We start from the raw sequence: 9,177 nt of genomic DNA, 5'->3' as shown, positions 1-9,177 counted from the left end.
AGAAACCTATGATTGTGGGTTCGAATCCCGGTTCGCCCCGATTATGTTTCTAGGTTTGTCATCACCATACCCGTGCTCGTGGGTTTCACCGAAGTGGTAAACGTCTAAGACCTGCATCACTTCGGGCTTTCCTCCCACATTAAGCTGACACGCCGCGATATAACTGGAATACTGTTAAAAGCGGCGTTAAACCCAACTCACTCACTCATTCACTATCAATGAAATAGATTAATTAAGGCCAAAGGTCAAGCCAGAATCTGATGACCGCCTGTACTAACGAGACGATAAAGGTTGGATCAGCAAGGTAAACAACCGACTCACCGCGCCCCCTGGCGAAAGGTCAACTACGGGAGATAACTCCATGTATATTAGTGTGCGGTATCTTTTAAGTGGAAGCACAAACAAACTCAGTCTCGACAGCGGGACTCGTGTCAGAACGAGGCGGAGCTGTGTACTGCGGCTGTGTCTGTCATCCCGATCTTGTTCGTTCTCACATCAAACGCCTGGCGTCAAAAAATCAATCTACACATTTAGCGGCTCTGAGTTGAAATGTTTTGATCAAACCGTGTGTTATCTCCCTTGCCCATTCAGTCTTTGCTGTGTGATTACGTCTTTACTCCCTAATGCACTGACTTAATTAAACAGATGACTGGTCGCCCTGTATAATCCATACAATCAGAATATGACATCTGCTGGAATTGCAGGATGCCAGAAAACCAAGCTTGCCCGGATGTAAGATGGCATTCTCTTTGGCTCAGAGCATTGCTACGATATCACCATTCGTCACGGTTCAAATTTCCTGTCCGAGAGTACCCAATAGTTACGTGCTGTCACCATGGAAACTGGGATGCTGAGAACTGGTGTGGAGTAGGCGAGAGCGGGGTGGAGTGAGAGCTCGCCTCCCCACTGAGGGCGCATATGTTTGTGTGCTGGGGCGTGGCTGTTGATACAGACGTCCACGTATAGAGCAAGTAAAAATACTAACCGTAGCCGGAAACTGAAACTGAAAATTCACTTTCTGAAATATAAAGTGAAGTTTTTAAGTTAATAAATTAAGATTGTAATAATGATTACAGATTAAAACATTGCCATTGTGTAGCAACACGTACAAAGAATATAGGTAATATTTAATGCTGACTGTTACTTATCAACAATCCTGCCAAGCCAACACAGCAACAACCACCAGGCTATATGCTACTTCAAGAGTTCCAGCAACGTGTATCAATCTTCAGAACCATTTACTTATCTGCTTACTCAAATTTAACTGTCAATATCTTCAGTTTTCACGTGAATCACCCGGATAGAGCCATGGCTACACACTACAGCGCCACCTGGAGCTAGACACATGCTGTAATTGCGACGTGACTGTGGATGATGTCTCGCGTGGCTGTGCGGGAGATGTTGTGCGTGCAGATGTCTTGAGGCTCAACCCTACACACTTGCACGTGAGATGGGTGAACTCTCCCGGTGTGCGAGGAGAGCAGACATCATCAACATCTCCAGCAAAGGGGATACAGGCTCCCGACTGGTTCACAGGACTCTTAAATAGTTACAGTCAGGTAGGACGTCAGTTATGGGTATAGGTATAGTCAGGTAGGATGTCAGTAATGGGTATAGTTACAGTCAGGTAGGATGTCAGTAATGGGTACAGTTACAGTCAGGTAAGGCGTCAGTAATAGGTATAGTTACAGTCAGGTAGGATGTCAGTAATAGGTATAGTTACAGTCAGGTAGGACGTCAGTAATGGGTATAGTTACAGTCAGGTAGGATGTCAGTAATGGGTATAGTTACAGTCAGGTAAGGCGTCAGTAATAGGTATAGTTACAGTCAGGTAGGATGTCAGTAATGGGTACAGTTACAGTCAGGTAAGGCGTCAGTAATAGGTATAGTTACAGTCAGGTAGGATGTCAGTAATAGGTATAGTTACAGTCAGGTAGGACGTCAGTAATGGGTATAGTTACAGTCAGGTAGGATGTCAGTAAAGGGTATAGTTACAGTCAGGTAGGATGTCAGTAATGGGTATAGTTACAGTCAGGTAGGATGTCAGTAAAGGGTATAGTTACAGTCAGGTAGGATGTCAGTAAAGGGTATAGTTACAGTCAGGTAGGATGTCAGTAATGGGTATAGTTACAGTCAGGTAGGACGTCAGTAATGGCTATAGTTACAGTCAGGTAGGACGTCAGTAATGGCTATAGTTACAGTCAGGTAGGACGTCAGTAATGGGTATAGTTACAGTTAGGTAGGACACCAGTAATGGGTATAGTTACAGTCAGGTAGGATGTCAGTAATGGCTATAGTTACAGTCACGTAGGACGTGAGTAATGGGTACAGTTAAAGTCAGGTAGGACGTCAGTAATGGCTATAGGTACAGTCAGGTAGGACGTCAGTAATGGCTATAGTTACAGTCAGGTAGGACGTCAGTAATGGCTATAGTTACAGTCAGGTAGGACACCAGTAATGGATAAAGTTACAGTCAGGTAGGACGTCAGTAATGGGTATAGTTACAGTCTGGTAGGACGTCAGCAATGGGTACAGTTACAGTCAGGTAGGACGTCAGTAATGGGTATAGTTACAGTCAGGTAGGACGTGAGTAATGACTATAGTTACAGTCAGGTAGGACTTGAGTAATGGCTATAGTTACAGTCAGGTAGGACGTCAGTAATGGGTACAGTTACAGTCAGGTAGGACGTCACTAATGGGTATAGTTACAGTCAGGTAGGACGTCAGTAATGACTATAGTTACAGTCAGGTACGACGTCAGTAATGACTATAGTTACAGTCAGACTTGACCTCAGTAATGGGTATAGTTACAGTCAGGTAGGACGTCAGCAGTGACTATAGTTACAGTCAGACTTGACCTCAGTAATGGGTATAGTTACAGTCAGGTAGGACGTCAGCAGTGACTATTGTTACAGTCAGACTTGACCTCAGTAATGGCTATAGGTCGAAGAAGGACGTACCCAATTGTCAGTTTGAAATGCCAGCCACCACTTGGCATACCCTAAGTTCCTACCTTATGAAACATGGCAAGAGTGTGTTAAAGTGACACTGTGTCACTTCTCCGTGGTCTGAATGCTGTTAACTAACATTAATCCTTGTCACTCATCGTCCTACCTCGATTGTCCAGGGTACTACATACATTATGATAAACATCCTGTACCCATTCAGCATCGAAGTGACGGCACCATCTCTCTGATCACTAACTGTACATATAATTGTTGTCGCCATCAGTGTAATTTGATTGGCCGGCAATTCTTAGCGTTTGTCATTTGAATTAGGCTTAAAATGAAGCCAAGCTAAAACATTTTGCGCAATTACGATTTCAAGCACTCCCGTTCATTTTCAGATAGGAGTGGCATAACGTTTACGAGGTGTGGCCGTCAACAACGTTGCATTTCAAAGTTAAACATTTCTTCAATCTAATCTGAGTTTGAATTGACTGTTCGCCGTGCACTTTGGATGTGGGACGAATTTCTTACTCATGGGATTTTTTTGCATGCAATGACCGAGATGCACGTGCAGTTTCTGGGTCATCATTGGTAACCATGACAAAGCGTTTGCACATGTGATTATCATGCACGGTTCTCAAAAATAACCATTTTGTTATATCAGAGACCATATAATCTTTTATATGGTCTCTGGTTATATTGTGCATAGGAACTTTCTCCGCCAGTATAGAATGGATCCAGCTGTAGTACCCTGGATACTGGAGAACGCAACTCGTCCTCACACCGGTTTAGAATGAAACCGGTTGTACTCATGTGACCATCACGTGACTACGGGGTCAACTAACAGATAAATACCTCCTCCGGGATCACCTGCACGTGGAATTACAATAACAGTATGCACTATAACACTGTGTTTACATACTATGTATACACGGCTGTGCTGCACGTGTCGGACACATGATGTGACCACGTGGGAATGTGCGGGTGCCCCCACCATTCATACTTCTCTGTCTGTCTGTCTGTCTGTCTGCACCCCACTGGCGACACCTAAATGAGGGCAGGGTGGGTGTAGGATGGGTACTGTGGACTGTGTGGTGACCCAGGTGGGGGTGGAGGTGTGTGAGTGTCGGGGGGTGGGGGTGGGTTTGGGATCGAGGAGGTGGTCGGGTGGGATGGGATGGGATGCGGCGGGATGGGGTGGGATGCGGCAGGATGGGATCTGGACGAACCAGGGGACTTGACGCGTACGTGACATCTTCACCTGCAGAATGTATGACAGCACGTGTGCACTTTGTGCCAAGGAAGAGACACAGGTATGTTTCTCAATTACTGATCTCGGAGGAAAATACGTTTGTGATGTCATGATTTCATGATGTCCAGTCACACACGTGTCATGTGTCCTTCACACACGTCTCCTGGTGTCCTATCCCACACGTCTCCTGGTGTCCTATCACACACGTGTCCTGTGTCCTGGTACACACGTGTCCTGTGCCCTGTCACACACGTGTCCTGTTATCCAGCCACGCACGTTTTATTCGTGTCCTAGCTCGTGTCTTACATCCCATCTCCTGCTGTTCTGGACCCGTGAAGATCCGGGGTAGAATAGGTCTTCGCAGCAACCCATGCTTGCCGTAAAAGGGATCGGGTGGTCAGGCTCGCTGACTTGGTTGGTCATCGATCCCAATTGCGTGGATCGAGCCTCATACTCATCGATTATTTACAGACCGCCGTCATACAGCTGGAATATTGCTGAGTGCGGCGTTAAACAACAAACCAACCAACCAACCTGCTGTTCTGTGATATCCCAGTCTCTATCTCTTCCAGCCACAAGACAGCGAGGACACCAACAGTCTCTGTTTAATTCTTCCAGACACAAGACGGCAAGGACACCAACAGTCTCTGTTTATACTCTCCCAGCCACAAGACGGTGAGGACACCAACAGTCTCTGTTTATACTCTTCCAGACACAAGACGGCAAGGACACCAACAGTCTCTGTTTATACTCTTCCAGCCACAAGACGGTGAGGACACCAACAGTCTCTGTTTATACTCTCCCAGCCACAAGACGGCGAGGACACCAACAGTCTCTGTTTATACTCTTCCAGCCACAAGACGGTGAGGACACCAACAGTCTCTGTTTATACTCTCCCAGCCACAAGACGGCGAGGACACCAACAGTCTCTGTTTATACTCTTCCAGCCACAAGACGGCGAGGACACCAACAGTCTCTGTTTATAGTCTTCCAGCCACAAGACGGCGAGGACACAAATAGGCTCTGTTTATACTCTTCCAGCCACAAGACAGTGAGGGTACCAACAGTTTCTGTTTATACTCTTCCAGCCACAAGACAGCGAGGGCACCAACAGTCTCTGTTTATACTCTTCCAGCCACAAGACAGTGAGGGTACCAACAGTTTCTGTTTATACTCTCCCAGCCACAAGACGGCGAGGACACCAACAGTTTCTGTTTATACTCTTCCAGCCACAAGACGGCGAGGACACCAACAGTCTCTGTTTATACTCTTCCAGCCACAAGACGGCAAGGACACCAACAGTCTCTGTTTATACTCTCCCAGCCACAAGACGGCGAGGACACCAACAGTCTCTGTTTATACTCTCCCAGCCACAAGACGGCGAGGACACCAACAGTCTCTGTTTATACTCTCCCAGCCACAAGACGGCGAGGACACCAACAGTCTCTGTTTATACTCTTCCAGCCACAAGACGGCGAGGACACAAACCGTCTCTGTTTAAACTCTTCCAGCCACAAGACAGTGAGGGCACCAACAGTTTCTGTTTATACTCTTCCAGCCACAAGACGGCGATGACACCAACAGTCTCTATTTAAACTCTTCCAGCCACAAGACAGTGAGGGCACAAACAGTCTCTGTTTATACTCTTCCAGCCACAAGACGGCGAGGACACCAACAGTTTCTGTTTATACTCTTCCAGCCACAAGACGGCGAGGACACAAACAGTCTCTGTTTATACTCTTCCAGCCACAAGACGGCGAGGACATCAACAGTCTCTGTTTATACTCTTCCAGCCACAAGACGGCGAGGACACAAACAGTCTCTGTTTATACTCTTCCAGCCACAAGACGGCGAGGACACCAACAGTCTCTGTTTAATTCTTCCAGCCACAAGACGGCGAGGACACCAACAGTCTCTGTTTATACTCTTCCAGCCACAAGACGGCGAGGACATCAACAGTCTCTGTTTATACTCTTCCAGCCACAAGACGGCAATGACACCAACAGTCTCTATTTAAACTCTTCCAGCCACAAGACGGCGAGGACATCAACAGTCTCTGTTTATACTCTTCCAGCCACAAGACGGCGAGGACATCAACAGTCTCTGTTTATACTCTTCCAGCCACAAGACGGCGAGGACACAAACAGTCTCTGTTTATACTCTTCCAGCCACAAGACGGCGAGGACACCAACAGTCTCTGTTTAATTCTTCCAGCCACAAGACGGCGAGGACACAAACAGTCTCTGTTTATACTCTTCCAGCCACAAGACGGCGAGGACATCAACAGTCTCTGTTTATACTCTTCCAGACACAAGACGGCAATGACACCAACAGTCTCTATTTCAACCCTTCCAGCCACAAGACAGTGAGGGCACAAACAGTCTCTGTTTATACTCTTCCAGCCACAAGACAGTGAGGGTACCAACAGTTTCTGTTTATACTCTTCCAGCCACAAGACGGCGATGACACCAACAGTCTCTATTTCAACCCTTCCAGCCACAAGACAGTGAGGGCACAAACAGTCTCTGTTTATACTCTTCCAGCCCCAAGACAGCGAGGGCACCAAGAGATGGAGTCCACCTATTATACCCCCTTGGTCTACGGTGTGACGAACTGGTGCTTGAGTGCATAGGGTGAAGGGTATCGGGAAACTCATTTTCAGTAATTTCCCCTGAGAAATATTATAATGTATTAGTTGTTTACCGCCCCATGTTTGGTTTGATTGTTTGTAAATGCGACGATAAAAAAGTGCATTGTTACAAATAATTCAATAATATGATATGACCATGTTCGGGGAGGACATTGATTGAATAACTGAGACAGATAATCCGGAAATTGTCAAGCCAGTACATTAAAGTCCATTTATATACAAACAACATACTCCAACAGTATTCATGGCTTCTTATGCCCCAGCTTGCTTTGTCTGTCACTCACTCACTCACTCACTCATTCACTCTTTCACTCACTCACTCAAAGCCCTATCCCTCTATGGTCGATCTCGCGACAAACTGCTGTGCAGAGTTGCGTCCCTTTGAAGCCAGGATCTGCTGGCAAATGTCAGATATGACCCTGGTTTCATAAATAAGCTAATGCGCACGACCTTAGGCTTCTTGCGAATTTAACATTCAGACGACACGTTTGAAACATATATTATCTTCTATATTTGAGATAAGATTAAATGGCTCAAGCTTCTTTTATCTAAATCAGTCCAATCAGCAATTTGGATTCAACGATCAGCGTATATGTTGGTGCAATATTTGTGGAGGCGTTCAACAAGCGGGATACACGCCAGAATTCTCAGCATTTCTGAGATTACTATATCCTTGATGATATCACAAATGCGTGTCATTATCAACATAAGCGCCCAATTTATTCCCCACAAGGGCAGGCTGGGAGGTCGGCGTCGAAACCTTTACCATCTCTGGTTGATGGTTGTCTATATATACAACATGCAGTTTTCTCCTCTAGGGCAGGTACTATCAGTGGCTGAAACCGCTCGGGGGCAGCTTTATCTATCTGAACGCTGAGAACGCATACAACCCTGTATAGCCCGCTCTCATCCTCTCTCCCCTTCTGCACTCTTTCACACATTCCCTTTTCTCTTTCTTTCTCTCTCTGTGCCTCGGACCTATATACTTCCCTGGACCTAGGCTTCCTCGGACCTATGCTTTCCCGGACCTATTCTCCCCGTACCTATGCTTCCTCAGACCTATGCTTTCCCGGACCTATTCTTCCCGGACCTATGCTTCCTCAGACCTATGCTTTCCCAGACCTATTCTTCCCGGACCTATGCTTCCTCAGACCTATGCTTTCTCGGACATATTTTTCACAGACCTATGCTTCCTCAGACCTATGCTTCCTCGGACCTATGCTTCCCCAGACCTATTCTTTCCGAACCTATGCTTCCTCGCACCTATGCTTCCCCAGACCTATTCTTCCCGGACCTAAGCTTCCCCAGACCTATTCTTCCCGGATCTATGCTTTCTCAGACCTTTGCTTTATCGGACCTATTCTTCCCGGACCTATGCTTCCTCAGACCTATGCTTTACCGGACCTATTCTTTCCGAACCTATACTTCCTCAGACCTATGCTTTACCGGACCTATTCTTTCCGAACCTATACTTCCTCAGACCTATGCTCTCCCGGACCTATGCTTCCCCAGACCTATTCTTCCCGGACCTATGCTTCCTCGGACCTATGCTTTCCCGGACCTATGCTTTCCCAGCCCTATGCTTCCTCAGACTTATGTTTCCCCAGACCTATTCTTCCCGGACCTATTCTTCCTCAGACCTTTGCTTTACCGGACTTATTCTTCTCGCAGTCTCAAAGAAGCTCCCTGTGGTAATTATGGTAAAGATACTAAGTCAAGATGGCATTTCAAAACAGCCAGTCTTATCTAAACACATGTGACAAGACGAAATGATTGTCCATTTCAAATTACAAATTGTCCGTTGCAAATGTTATATGTTCTGATTGCTCATCACATCCGACATTTTCTGTTTCTTCAATTTGTTCTTTCGATCTCCGGCCGTGTCATACCAAAAGAGGTTAAAAGATGGTACTTGTTGTTACCCTGCCTGGCGCTCGGCAATAAGGGGTTGAAACAAGGACTAGTCGGCTCGGATCAGTATACTGTGTCTGAGTGGGGTATTCATGTTAAACTGCGGCATGCATCTCAGTGACCTAGCACTATAAATCGGCATCAGTCCGGACTTGTACAAGCAGCCACACACACACACACACACGTGCATGTACGTCGCTATATAAGTGCAATAATCTTGGACGCGACGTTAAACACCATTCCATTTCACATCATTTTGTCCTACCCAAAGGTGGTACTAATGCTTACTAATTACTGACCTTTTTCCATCATTTAATCTTGTTTGATAGAGTGATGACGGGCAAAAACAGTCCCCTTCTGTACTTCTGGGTCACTCAAAGATGAACATGTCACGTTATCGCCTTCAGCAGCAGATC

Source organism: Haliotis cracherodii, unplaced genomic scaffold (genome assembly GCF_022045235.1).
Source record: "Haliotis cracherodii isolate W230 unplaced genomic scaffold, xgHalCrac1.p SCAF_19, whole genome shotgun sequence".
Lineage (NCBI taxonomy): Eukaryota > Metazoa > Mollusca > Gastropoda > Lepetellida > Haliotidae > Haliotis > Haliotis cracherodii.
The sequence above is the reverse complement of the archived record's forward strand: the minus strand, read 5'-3'. Positions refer to the sequence as shown.